The following is a 13,087-nucleotide window of genomic DNA, read 5'->3' as shown; positions in this document are numbered from 1 at the left end:
AAGTCTACTGTGGAAACCACTTGGGTCATTAAACAATGCCGTCCAGGCATCTGCTACAACAGTAGTAGATCTTTGTCCAGCAAATAGAAGCTACATTTGGATTAATGAGAGAGCTATCCGTTGAAAACGCACTGGAAGAAGCAAAGACTTCAGTCCAGAAGTTGAGTAATAAAGGCATTTCTATTGAATCCTTAAGTGAAGAGGACACGAAGTGTTTAAGACAACTGAAAAAGTACACGACTCGATTCTTAAAAATCTACAACAGCGACTTATAGATTTAGTTGGGGATTGGCTCTGCTTTGAGCAGGGGGTTGGACTAGATGACCTCCTGAGGTCCCTTCCAACCCTGATATTCTATGATTCTCCTCATAGCTTTTACAGATCCCTGTCCTATAAAACACGGACAGTTGGGTGGAGTGAGGCACTACCAGCAATGGGGCTGTCGTGCTCAGGACAGAACAGAGAATTTGAACATAGAGTGGAATATCATACGACGAATGAATGAAGATTTGACTTCAACTTCCGATGAAGTGAGCTGTAGCTCACGAAAGCTTATGGTCAAATAAATTGGTTAGTCTCTAAGGTGCCACAAGTCCTCCTTTTCTTTTTTATCATCACTAGTGGCTTGACCCAATCTTTGTGCTCTGTTTCCTGGGATGAAAGAAGTAGGAATTCATCTCTTGTTACTCCCAGTCACAACAGCTACAGTTGAGCATTCTTTTGCCTCATTGAATAGAATTTTGTCTTCTGAAAGAAGTCGCCTTCTGCCTGATCTTGTGAATGATCTAATGAGCATATCAGTGGAAGGAATGGAAGTACCGGACACACGAGAAGCCACCAAAGGTGACCGCATTGCATTCAAGAAGTTCAGTAACAGAGTTGTGCAAAATTATAACAAGAAACCAAGAAGGATGAGGGTATAGTGCTTCATAGAAGGCTTGAGTAGGCAACTTTAATTTTTGTGATGATTTTAAAACGTGAGTTAAATCTAATTAAATGGTCATGAAACATTTCAGTTTTTACTATGGTGCCATAGAGCCACCTTCACCCTCACAGTCTCACCCCTTATCGGCCCTGACCCCCCCCCGGGATAAATTCGAGCCTCCCCCCTATTTCAATTCCAGGGGAAAACACTGGAGATATAATCTCTGCCTGTAAGAGTTTATAATCCTGACAGGGAACTGAGGGAGATGGAAGGAGGAAGGCTGTACCGAGCAGGGCTGGGGACTTGTCAGCCCAGCCTGACATGCCTTGTGTTAGTGTGGATTTAAAAAAGAACTGGTATCGTTTTAATGAGAGGGTCGCTGTGGGAAGAGGAGGGATTTGACGGCCACCACGTGGCGTGTGGGATCAAGGAGGACCCCGGTTCCAGCATGGGAGAAAGTAGAGAGGCGCTCGTGGGGAACAGAGCAGATGGGCTACGAGGGAGGCAGAAGTGGCAGGGGACAGGGTCTCACTGAGGTTGCCGTTGATTTCAAAGGGAGGAGAATGGGACTCTGTGCCTATTAGTGCTGGTGCAGCCAAGGCCCTACCAAACTGTCTTCTCTAAAACACGTTTTCAGTTCATTTCTCTCTCAGCGAAAACCTGCTGTAACTTCTTTTTAACATCCTGCCATTTCTGGACCTTTTGCTTATGACATTCTTCGGGGAGTTTATAGCTCTGATTTGGGGCATCTCATCTCCACAGTGGTGGGTTTTCTTCGATGCCAGCACCAGGGAATCGCTTAATCACTTCTCAGTTTAACTCTAGGTATGAACCTGATAAAAGAGAGATGAATTTAGATGCTGGGGTAACCCAGTTGAGTAGACCTATATAGAGAGAGCTTAATGTGTAGAACACAGGCGGATGGTAGGAATCTGTCTCGGTGGAACAGGATTGGCCATGAACTGTAAAAACCTGTTGACACTGCCCTATGTTCTGTAGGTATGAGTTGGAAGCTTTAGTTTAACCGTAGCTAATACTTGGGCTTGGCACTGAACAAGATGCGAGAGAGGTGGTCTCTTTCAAGGAACACACAGTTGACATGGGCAGTGGAATTCTGGCCTCAATACCCAGACGCATTCAATCCATTTTCTGGTCCGAGGTGCAGTATTCTTTTTGTTTTAGCTCCGTGCGTCACAGCCCCTTTGCTGGGTGGATTAACGTTTGCAGGCGCAAGGGCTTAACTGAATTCCTCCAAGGCTTTAGAGCTCAGAACTTAGTTGGTCAGCGCAGTGTTTTTGGTCTAAGCATTGATTACGTACTACGCTTTGTGCAGTCAAGGCTCTCTAAAGGTGTGAGACCAAATGTTAGAGCTTGAATGGAAGGTCTGGTAGAGCTGGGGGCAGGGAGTCGAGACATCTCAGTTCTATTTCTGGCTCAGCTGTTGACCTGCTTTGTGACCACTGTGATTCTGCAGGAGCTGATGGTAAAACTGGCTATTTATCCCAGCTACATCAGGAAAACTCCTCGCAGGACTTGTTCTGGGCTTAAAAGAAAACCAGTCAAGTGCTTGATAATGTTGACTGGTCCTGACAGCGTTTACACTGGCCCATGTCAGCTTTCTAGTACAGACAGCTAATGGGACATTGGATCTTAAAATCATATCATTCGGTCTTCTCCCCACCCACCACCGTGGCATTTGGCATCCAATATGTGTGACAGGCAGTTGGCCAAATTCAGCCTTTTAGCGATTGATCGCAGGCAAAATCCATTGACTTTAGTGGAATTTCACCCACCTAAGACAGGACTGAATTTGGCCTGATATTTTACGAGCAGCTGGAATTTGAAAGCAGGGATCTACGGTGGAGATGCTAAAAAGCATTGGTTTATAACTCCAACAGTGCTCAAAATAATGTCTGCTAAAATCATGCTGGAGTTCAAACAGGGAAATAAAGTAAGTTGGTAATCAGAATGATGTGAATGTAAGAACTGAGCCCTCATGACCTACAACAGCTAAAGACATTTTACCATTGGAAAGCTGGGGGGCCAGGCTCCCAAAGGTACAAAGTGCCTTCATTCATAGCCCTAATAGTTCATGAGCTCTCACATTTTAAGTCTGTCACTGGTCTTTCATATTTGCTTGTTTCTCATGGATCCAGGGCAGAATACAGCAATACGTGACACTTACCTAGTGCTCTAAAGTAGACCGACAGACAGACAGTGCTCTAAATGTACAGACAGTCTTCTCAATGCAATTTAAAGGGGGTGGGTGTTATCCCCACTTTACAAATGGGAACACTGAGACAGAAGGGGAGTTGCTTGGAGCTGCACAGTAAATTGATGGCAGGGTCAGGATTAGGGTCCGAAAGTACCTAATTCCCAGCTTTACTGTTTCCTCTACAGTAAGGCATCTTGTGCAGTCCTCAACCTGTTGCAGGTGTTTTGGCACTTTCAGCTGCTGCCATTTGGTCCATGTCTACCCACTGAATCATGCTGCCTGTCTGCCTTCTCCTCCACTGATGGGAATTATTGGGCAGTGGGATGGAGGGGGATGATCAGGGTTGAAACTTGCTCCCTATTATAAATTATAAATTGGAATGGAAGTTGTTCGTAACTCTGAACAAAATGTTACGGTTCTTTCAAACGTTGACAACTGAACGTTGACTCAATACAGCTTTGAAACGTTACTATGCCTTTATTTTTTAGTAGTTTACGTTTAACACAGCACTGTCCTGTATTTGCTTTTTTTCTCTCTTTTTGTCTCTGCTGCTGCTTGATTGTGTACTTCCGGTTCCAAATGGGGGGTGTGGTTGACTGGTCAGTTCATAACTCTGGTGTCCGTAACTCTGAGGTGCTACTATATATTGAAAGGACACATGATGCCCGATCATTGGAAGTGATTTGAAAATTTGGAGGAAAAACAAATTTTGGAAAACCTCACAACATTTGGTGATGGTGGTTCATTTTGGGCCCGATCCAAAGCCCAATGAAGTCAATGAATCGTTGAGGACATCAGTGGGTTTTGCATTAGGCCCTGTTCTGACCGTCTCTGCAGATGTTATCTGTCATTCATGATTATGAATCTTGATGGTGCAAACTATTACTTCTGGCACTTGCTCGCACTCTAACACTAAAACAGGATTTTAGCTTTGAATGGTGGAATATTTTTTTTTTTTAACCTGACGTATCAACTGATACTTTTCAGGTTCTAAATTCACTTCTTTTTAGTTGATATTTGTGGTGCTTCTAGTTCTCCCATGTGGTCTCTCATCGGAGACACTGTGTGTGTTTACTCCACTTACTTTCTTCTCTGTGATGATCATTTACAAAGGTTCATGCCCCAATAACCAATTTCAGATCTCACGTTTTCCATCGGCTAAAGACACACACGTAGCCAAAGTAACTGTATTTCATATAGGCCAAAATATAGCCACGGGACATTGTTCCGTGGCTGAAAAAGGGAATGGATGAATGACTATAGTGATAGTTTGTCGACTCCCAGGAAACATGAAAGATGCCTGTATAATTCTATTGGAACGTAATTTGTGGAAACAAAGAAAGATAATGTCACATTTAATAAAAGTTGGGGGAAATTGGAGGAGAAAAATGAGATTTAGTCACTATTATTTGGGACTTCTGTTATCCAGATCTTGTTTTGTTATATACCTTTATCAGCTGATGTGAGACAATTTAAAAAAAACAACAAAACTTCAATGCCTGACTTTGTCACCGTTACTCACCTTAAGTAGTACCTTATTCGGTAAGTAGCCGATTGCTGAGATTACTCATACATTGAGGTCCTGCTCTATGGCCCCTGTTCAGGAAAACATCCCGGGAAGGGATTTTCCATTTGTATTTGAGGACTCCCACATGGGCACGAGGGGCTTTGTTTTCTTCTTTGGTGGTTTAAATGGGGTGGGGGAAAGCCGTCATTTCACTGTATCATAAGAGAGCTTTCCACTTAGGAGCAAACTGTGTTTGCATTTGTACCATAGATCAGAACATGATCAGATGAGAAACGGTCCATTTAAACGAAGGCAGGGTCCCTTTTATAAGAGCCAGACTCCGTGACCTGTTGGGGGAGCCTGCGGTACCTATGTATTGCCCAGTTTTCAGAGTAGCAGCCGTGTTAGTCTGTATTTGCAAAAAGAAAAGGAGGACTTGTGGCACCTTAGCGACTAACCAATTTGTTTGAGCATAAGCTTTTGTGAGCTACAGCTCACTTCATCGGATGCATGTGATGTGTGCTGGAAGCCTGGCCTGCTTCCTATTGTCATGCCGCAGAAGTGCCCAAACATGGCTTTGGGAGGATGGTAAAAATAGCTCTTCCCAAATGACCCGGTATTTTAAGCAGGCGGCTCTGGAGACCTGTGTCCACAATGAGGCTTGTGTATGCTTGGATAACTGTCCCCTGATTTGAAGGCCCTGGCGTGGTTTAATTTGATGTGCTCCTGATAAACCTTAATGGAAACCTTTGTCAGTGGTGCTGGGAAATATGTGCCGAGAGACCCCTGGCATCCTCCCAACGCTCTCCCAGCCCCTCACCCGGGGCTGCCTTGATTTTTCCTGACAACTACATGGGCCTGATGGAAATGGCTTGTCTCCTCCAGCTCTCTTTATTTTAAACAGAATATTCTGAAGCTATAAATAAAAGATGCAACAAAGTGAGATGCTGTGTTAGACCTGGGCTGTGTAGTCTATGTGTGTGTATTGACTGTGATTGTTCTATTTCTTCTGGGCGTGTGAGAGAAGCCCCTCGGTTTCCTGTCTTTCTATTGACAAAGGAATCTCTCTCCCCCAGGGCTCAGTGGACTGCCCCAGTGTGGAGTTTGAGTACGGGGATGCTGACGGCTACGCTGCTGAATTATCAGGTAAAGAAACATGCGAAAAATGGAGGTCAGGAGATTTTTGCTACATGTCGGTTCTCCTGAGCTATTGAAGTTGGCATCCGTTGGGTATAAAATCACTTGCAGAATAAGACCAGTTCAGTCAGAGGTATATATTTAATAATGTCATCTTCTATTTATAGAGCGCCTTTCATTCCAAAGGGCTTTACAAGTCATCCACAGCAGAGGGGAATTATGTCACCCTTCCCGGAAATGCATCCGTTTCTGGGGTGGAGCAAGAGCTACCTAACTGTGCTGCAGGTTAGGTTGGGAAATGAAATATGTAACACAGCAAACCTTAAAGCGCCTGGTGAAGGGAGTTCTAACAAAACAACTCCCAGCTGGCTGTGGTTGGTTAGCAAAGACCCAAAGTTCAGAGGTGTGTTTGCAAGAGTCCCCCTTCCGCCCCTGGGAGTGGGTGTCTCTGTGGTTGCTGTGCACATCTGCAACTGGCTGTTGACTCCGCTGCTGGTCATCGGCTGCCTCGGTCGGACGCTCACTGACACTTCTGTCCTGTTCTGAAGTCCCAGTGCTTAACCCAGATCTTGAGTGATTTCCCTGGGTAGCAGGAAACCTCACGGCCAATGCAGCCTCTGCATTGTCTTTCTTTCACCACTGTCCTGACCGCAAGTCTAAGGCATAGCCTCTAGACCTGCTCAGAGGTGATTCGACTCTGGTAATCACCAAACAGAAAGAGTGGTGATGCAGAGATGCACTGAGGTCACTTCTAAAGTGGTGTTGGCCTTCCTTGTCTAATGCAACACCTCCCCTGAGCGACGTGTAAATCTCCCCAAGTTCATTCGAGGTTGGATCACATTAAAAGCCCCCTTTCAGGCTCTCGCACAGGGAAAGAGGGTTGGTATTGCCTCCTCTCACTGGTGTGTGTATCAGTGGGCCTGCCAGACAGTACCTGAGCTGCCTTGAATGGTGGGGAGTGTTCATCTTGCCCAGGAAAGATTTGAGCAGGAGATCTGCCTCCCTTGTAACTTAAGTGCTCATGTGAGTGGATCTGTGCAGCTTTCTTGTAGCCCTTATTCCTTGCATCTGGAACAGGGTTGGACCCTCTTTTGGGATAATCCAAAGGTGGGCAGCCACGAAGAGCCAATAACACAGCTTTCCTTTCTTCCATGATGCACACAGCCTTGAGCTCTTGCAGTCCAAGACTCCTGTACTATACCAGATGTTCCCCAGGGTGGGGCCCTATGAACCCCATCATAATTCTACAAACCCTCTTCCGCAAAGATTCCCCTCTCGCTTATATTGGATTGTAATTCAACGTACCCAACGCCAAGTGGTCCCTTAGTGGCTAGAACGCTGAGTGATGTGACTCCCTGAGGTCACGATTGTATGTAGCCGGGAGATTTGGCCTTTGCCATAATATAGATTTATCATCTAGTTTAAAAAAACCTCCGTCTCCATACGCATTTGTTTGTGCCCACCAAGATGTACTCAAACGTACGTGACTAAGAAGTATCACCTAGAAAAGTTAGATGGGTGGTGGAGGTCCACATGCAAAGCAAAATCAGAATATATAACCAGAGGGTTTGCCAATAGGATCCCTTCCTAGATGAAGTGCAGCAGATTCTTTACATGTGGCCATGGGAGAATTTGATTTTTATCAGTAAACGTCAATTTCATCATGCACAGAAATGGGCAAAATAATATTTTCATCAGTATCAGTAATTTACAGGTAGGCTGAGTTTGAAAAATGCTGCTTGAGAACTTATTAGACTTTCATTTAAGACCTATTTCCTTTGTATATTTTGCATATGATGCTGACACTTTGTGTTTTTAGCAGGATGCTGCTTTAACTTTTGAATCTCAACATCTACTCTCATTAAATAATTCTCTCACCTCCCCCATGCATTCCTGCAACTCTGAAAACCTAAATTAATAAAAATAAAAAATGCTTAAAACCCAGATAACAATAAAAATGTTTAAACCCCTGAATTTTGCACAACTGTGAAAATTTATTTTTTTTAAAAAAAAAATCTTAAAAATAAGTGTCTGATGAAGTGTCATATTATCTGATGAAATTATTATTTTTTTAATCAAATTCTGCCAGAAGTATTTACGTGTCAGTGGATTCTGCTTCCTGTTTTGTTCAGATTATAGTTTTGAATGGCAATAGCAGGACGAATATCAGTAGCATGATGATGATAATTAAGGAGACTGCTCTTCATGTTTAAACCTCCTGCTTTTTATCTGTCTAAAGGGCTTTGCACACCATAGCTAGTTAATCCTTCAAGCACCCCTCGGAGATTACTGAGGACCCATTTGTGGCCTTGTTTTCTTGATTTTGTGCATGCTAAGAGCCCTGCACGTTCTTTGTTCTTCTCGTACATGAGAATTTTTTTCAAAATCCTAAAAGTTGCGATAAACGTTACAATCGCTGCTTCTTGTTTATTTGGTACGTAACCTTTCTGCCAGGTGGAGTCAGCAGCAGCGAGAGCCCAGTTCAACATCTCGGGGTTCCTCTTAACACTGCAAAACAGAAGCAGCTTGAGCCCCCAGCCAGTAATCTGCAAAAATTGACCACCACCCTGGGCGCCTCCAAGAGGCAGTACTTCCCCTCTTGCAAGCACCGAGTCTGTGTAACAAAAGAGAACTTTTTAATAAAAGGGAAAGGGAACCAAGTATTAGTTTGGGAAAACACCACAACCACATTCAAATCATGTAACCGTAAGCAGGCACCTCACTGTACAGTGTCCTGGGCAGGGTCTTTGCCTCAGTTTCCCACCTTGCAGTGGGAAAGTCTGATGAACAAATGTCCCTTTAACACATCACTCCCCGCTCCTGTGCGCCCAGCTCACAGCTGGCTGTTTGGTTAGCAAAGACCCAGAGTTCAGAGGTATGTTCGCAAGGATTCACCTTCCGCCTCTGGGAGCGGGTGTTGAGCCGTGTCTCCATGGTCGATGTGCACGTCTACAGCTGGCTGTTCACTGCCGCTGCTGGTCACGGGCTGCCACTGTTGGACACCCACTGACACTTCTGCCCTGTTCTGAGGTTCCGCTGCTTAACCCAGATCTTTTGTGATTTAGCTATGCCCCTAGACCTGCTTAGCAGCAATTCACCTCTGCTAATCACTGAACAGAAACAATGACAGTCAGGCTTTGTCTATGCCGTCACTTCATCAGCAAAGCTTTTGTCATTCAGGGGTGTTAAAAAAACACACACCCCGAACGACAAAATTTTACAGATGAAAAGCGCTGGTGTGAAGAGCACTCTCCTGTCGACAAGGCCGCTGCCGCTCGTGGGGGGTGGAAATTTTTTGTCTGCGGGAGAGCTCGCTCCTGCCGACAAACAGCAGCTACGGTGCGTGCCTTTTAGCTACACTGCGTGTTGTTAAAAGCCTTGTAGTGTAGCAATACCGTAGTTGAGTCTAATTAGCTCTGTCCTTAAACACTGGAGAGGGGGTGTTACCGAGGGCTTTCAAAACCCAAAGCAGTGGTAACTTCACTGTTTCACTCCATGCACTGTCAGGAGTAAATCAGTGGGAACACAGCAATTCTGTCTGATGAAACTTTAATACAGGTAAGCACTTTATCTAAAACTACAATTTATTAGATTTAAGCACACACAGACATAAGCAGTAGGTTGAAGACATCCCAAATAATTACCTAGAATCGGAGATGGTATTGAGTAATTAATAGCAGATCCCCGATGCCCGGTCACTTCCCTGCCGGGGAGTAAGGTGTCAGGAAAAAGGTCTCAGGATAGCTTCAGAGGACTGCTCCGAAGTACTCTCCAAGAACTGGAGCAGCTCAGGGAGTCAGAGTACAGCACAGGTAGTGGAAACCTCTCTGCACCGTCCCTCTCAAATAGGTACCCACCCTGCCTGCTCAGAAAGATCTCATCAAAGTCATTTCCTACTGACCCCTGGGCCCGTCAACCAAAAGATGCTGAGGACAGTGATTGGGATCTAGACCGCGAAACTCATCAGCTCACTTCCATAGGCTACCGAATAGCCATCAGCTGGTAACAACTTTTGATCAGTCAACTTGGGCTGAAAAGTGAAAGGCTTCCTGTCCCGTTCCTAGTCCCCCTCTTGTTGGGTGTCTGAGCTGAACCTAAGCTCTGAGTCACATTCTGTGCTCCTATGACTAGACCACGCAGACTCCTAGTGTATCGGTGTTTCATATCAGTGTTTCACTCAGTGGCTTCATCACACCCGCGTTCCAAACTCCAAGCAGAGCTGGCAGGGTGCTCAGCATAATCCTCAGGGCGACTGGTAACCAGTCGCGGGAGGGGTGAGTCATTTGGTGTTTGTTTCCAGGGCGGGAATTACTTTACTGTGAGAGTTACTCAGCTGTTCCCCTTCGTCGCTGCACCGTGTCCTGCTTTGTGGTCAGGATAAGCTGGGTGGGGAGGGAGTTAAGCACAGGTCGGGCCCTGTGTTCTTACAAGTGGAATGACTCAGGCTATTTCTGCAGTGTAATTGTCAGGGGGTCTTGAGCATATTCCTGCCAGCAAACTGTAAAGGGGTCACTATTTTTAGCTCTGCACTTCTAAGCAGAGGATCTGCTGGTGCGGAGGGGGTTGCAGTACATTTCCTCAGTGAGGTGTCCTTCCACCGCTGGAGAGAGGAGAAAGTAGTTCTCCTGGCTATCCTTTGTGTGATCCCAAACCCCCATTTAAATGAGCACCGATTACTTGACATTCCTGGAGTTTTCACCCTTATCTCGTGAATATCAGGAATCAAGACCATCTCGATTTTTTCCAGAGGGGAAGTTCAGCTTCTCAAGCACTTGCAGTACCAAATGGCTTTTGGAGCCCATGAAATGTCATTCTGCCACATCGCAACTTGATGGTTTGGTGCAAAAGTGATAGTGGGTTGGGATGCGCTGGTGCAACATCAGAGTTTGTCCGTAGGACAAAGTCTGTGAAAGGGTTGCCTTCGCTCTTGTAGTGTCATAAATTATAGATAGAAGTACCCACCTCCTGCAGTTCATATTGGGTTTTCCTGTAGAAGGAGATTGTTGGTCAAATTTGACACCAAATACAGGTTGGGCATTGTGGGACACCTCTTGGAGGCCATTTACAGCGACCTAACCAAGCGCAGTGTCTACCCTGAGACTGCGTTGATCTAACTTTATCGCAGAATGCTCCATGCCTCTCGTCAAGGTGGCTTTATTTTGTTGGCGTAGCAGGAGAGTTAAATCAGCGGGAGGAGTGTTGCAGTATGTCTGTCTCCGCTGTTTTGTCGATGAATGCTGACTGTGTGGTGTAGACAAGGCCCGAGTTACTTGGTTTTAATGTACACTGTAAGTTCCTTAAAGCAGGGATTGTCTCGACCTCTAAGGGTCCAGCCGAGTAGAACCTGGGTCTGTAGGGCTTCAGGTGATGAACACTTCCACCCTGTCACTTGGCAGCCAGGGCATAGCGTGCACTATAAATCATAGGGAATAAGCAACACAGGACATGCCTCTCACCAAATACCCAGTGGCAGCAGCCCTGTGACCTCTGATTGCTCCAGGCGCATTATTTAGGCACAGAAGGAGTTCCAGGAAGCTGTCTCTGCAGCCTGCCGGTACCTGGCCTGGTGCTAGAACAGACCCCACTCTTGTTCCCTACTTCGGACTTTGGCTCTAACTCCTGGCTTGACTCCTCTTCTGTGACTAGTCTCCTGATTCCTGACGCTGTCTCTGACCACTAGCTTGACTTCTGATGCCTGCTGCAGCCACTAGGCCTGCCCGATTGCCCACATCCCAGTCGTGACACACTCAGTTTCAGTACCCTGCACAATGGGGGTTCTGATCCACATTCGTATTGTAAGATAAATCATAATTATTTGTATCTATCCCCAGACTTTTGTGACCCCTTTCGCTACAAAACTCAGCGGCAATAGAAATAACTTCAAAAATAATCCCGAGGAAACATTCCCCGCAGTGCCAGCAATTCCCATTGGCTAGTGCCAGAGAACTTGGGGATGCAATTGACTAGAAATGGGGAAATGCAAAAAAGTAAACAAGTGGCATAAATGGTGTTATGTCAATTAGATTTTAAAAATGCCGTTATAGCAAACGGCAGTGGTGCTGGTAACACACATTCAGTGAGTCTTTGCTTATGTGTGTTGTATTATTTTGTAGCTTAGCAATAATTATGGATCCCCCACTTTAATAGCGTGACATTAAAGTGAACAGAGTATTTTCTAGGCTCAGTCAGAGCTACCTAAACCCACCCACCATGTTTCATCCTCACCCTGGCTGCATTTTTTTCATTTACAGTGAGAGTATGATTTTGAAACTTGGGCACCAAAGTGAGAGAGGAAGGATGTGCATGTAATTAAGGATCTGGTCTGAGAATCTGGAGATCTGGATTCTGTTCCTGGTTCTTCCACAGACTCTGTCCTTGGGGAAAGGCACATTTCTGTCCTTCCATTTCCCGTCTGTAAAATGGGGATAATACTTCCTTACTTCACAGAGGTGTAGTTAAGGTACATTAATTCTTGTGAGGCACTTGGTGGTGGTAGAAAAGCCTATTAATAATAATACCTCGCTCTTCTATAGCACTTTTCATCCATGGATCTCAAAGTGCTTTATAGAAGGGGTCAGGATCATTATCCATATGTTACAGATTGGGAAACAGGCTTAGAATGGGGACCTGACATGCCTAAGGGCACCCCACAGGTCAGGAGCAGAGCTTGGAATAGAACCTAAGGTCTCCTGAGTCTCAGTCCAGGGCTTTTCACTAGGCCAGGCTGTCCTCAATCTAGTTAATTTAGGCATCCAGTTTCCATGTGTTTGCTCAAATGAGTAGATCGGCCCTGAGGTGCCCCTTTGAGAACTCAGGCACTGGAACTGGTAAGTGGGGCTATCTGTCTCTAATTCCTGTTGTCTTCCCCAATAGAACTGTACAGCTACACGGAGGAGCTGGAGTTCACCATCAATAGGAAGTGCTTTGAAGAGGATTTTCAAACTCAAGGTATCCTGGTCCAGACTATTGCATCTCATGTGGCAAGACGGGTCCCAACCCTGCAAACCTGTCCTCATGAGGAGCCCTTACCTGGGTGAACAGACCTCAGTGGTACTGCCCAGATGGGAGAAGTGGTACTTGTGCCAATTAAGTTTTGCAGGATCTGGATCCGTATACTGCGCCTTCGGTATCTGGGCTGACTCAGGGTTTGAGGTGGGGTTGTGAGAATTGGGCCTACAAAATGACTTTCTGTGTGAGCCCAGCTGTAAGGAATCAGCAGAAGTTCATCAGATGTCACAATAACTAAGGCTATGATTTAGTCACAGGTATTTTTAGTAAAGGTCATGGGCAGTAAACAAAAATT

At 45.4% G+C, this 13,087-nt stretch overlaps 1 protein-coding gene across 2 annotated transcripts in view; it reads left to right on the top strand.

Moving 5' to 3' along the window:
- STRIP2 (striatin interacting protein 2) overlaps window positions 1–13,087 on the top strand; it is a 67,472-nt gene that overhangs the window by 5,690 nt on the left and 48,695 nt on the right. For both annotated transcript variants that reach the window (XM_084616872.1, XM_084616873.1), the window contains exons 2-3: window positions 5,724–5,793; window positions 12,658–12,732. The gene's annotated coding sequence lies outside the window, so the exon portion shown is untranslated. The remainder of the gene's footprint in view (window positions 1–5,723; window positions 5,794–12,657; window positions 12,733–13,087) is intronic.

The sequence above is a fragment of the Lepidochelys olivacea genome (assembly GCF_965140295.1).
Source record: "Lepidochelys olivacea isolate rLepOli2 genome assembly, chromosome: 1".
NCBI lineage: Eukaryota > Metazoa > Chordata > Testudines > Cheloniidae > Lepidochelys > Lepidochelys olivacea.
Note: the sequence above shows the minus strand (reverse complement) of the source record. Positions and strands in the feature narration are given on the sequence as shown.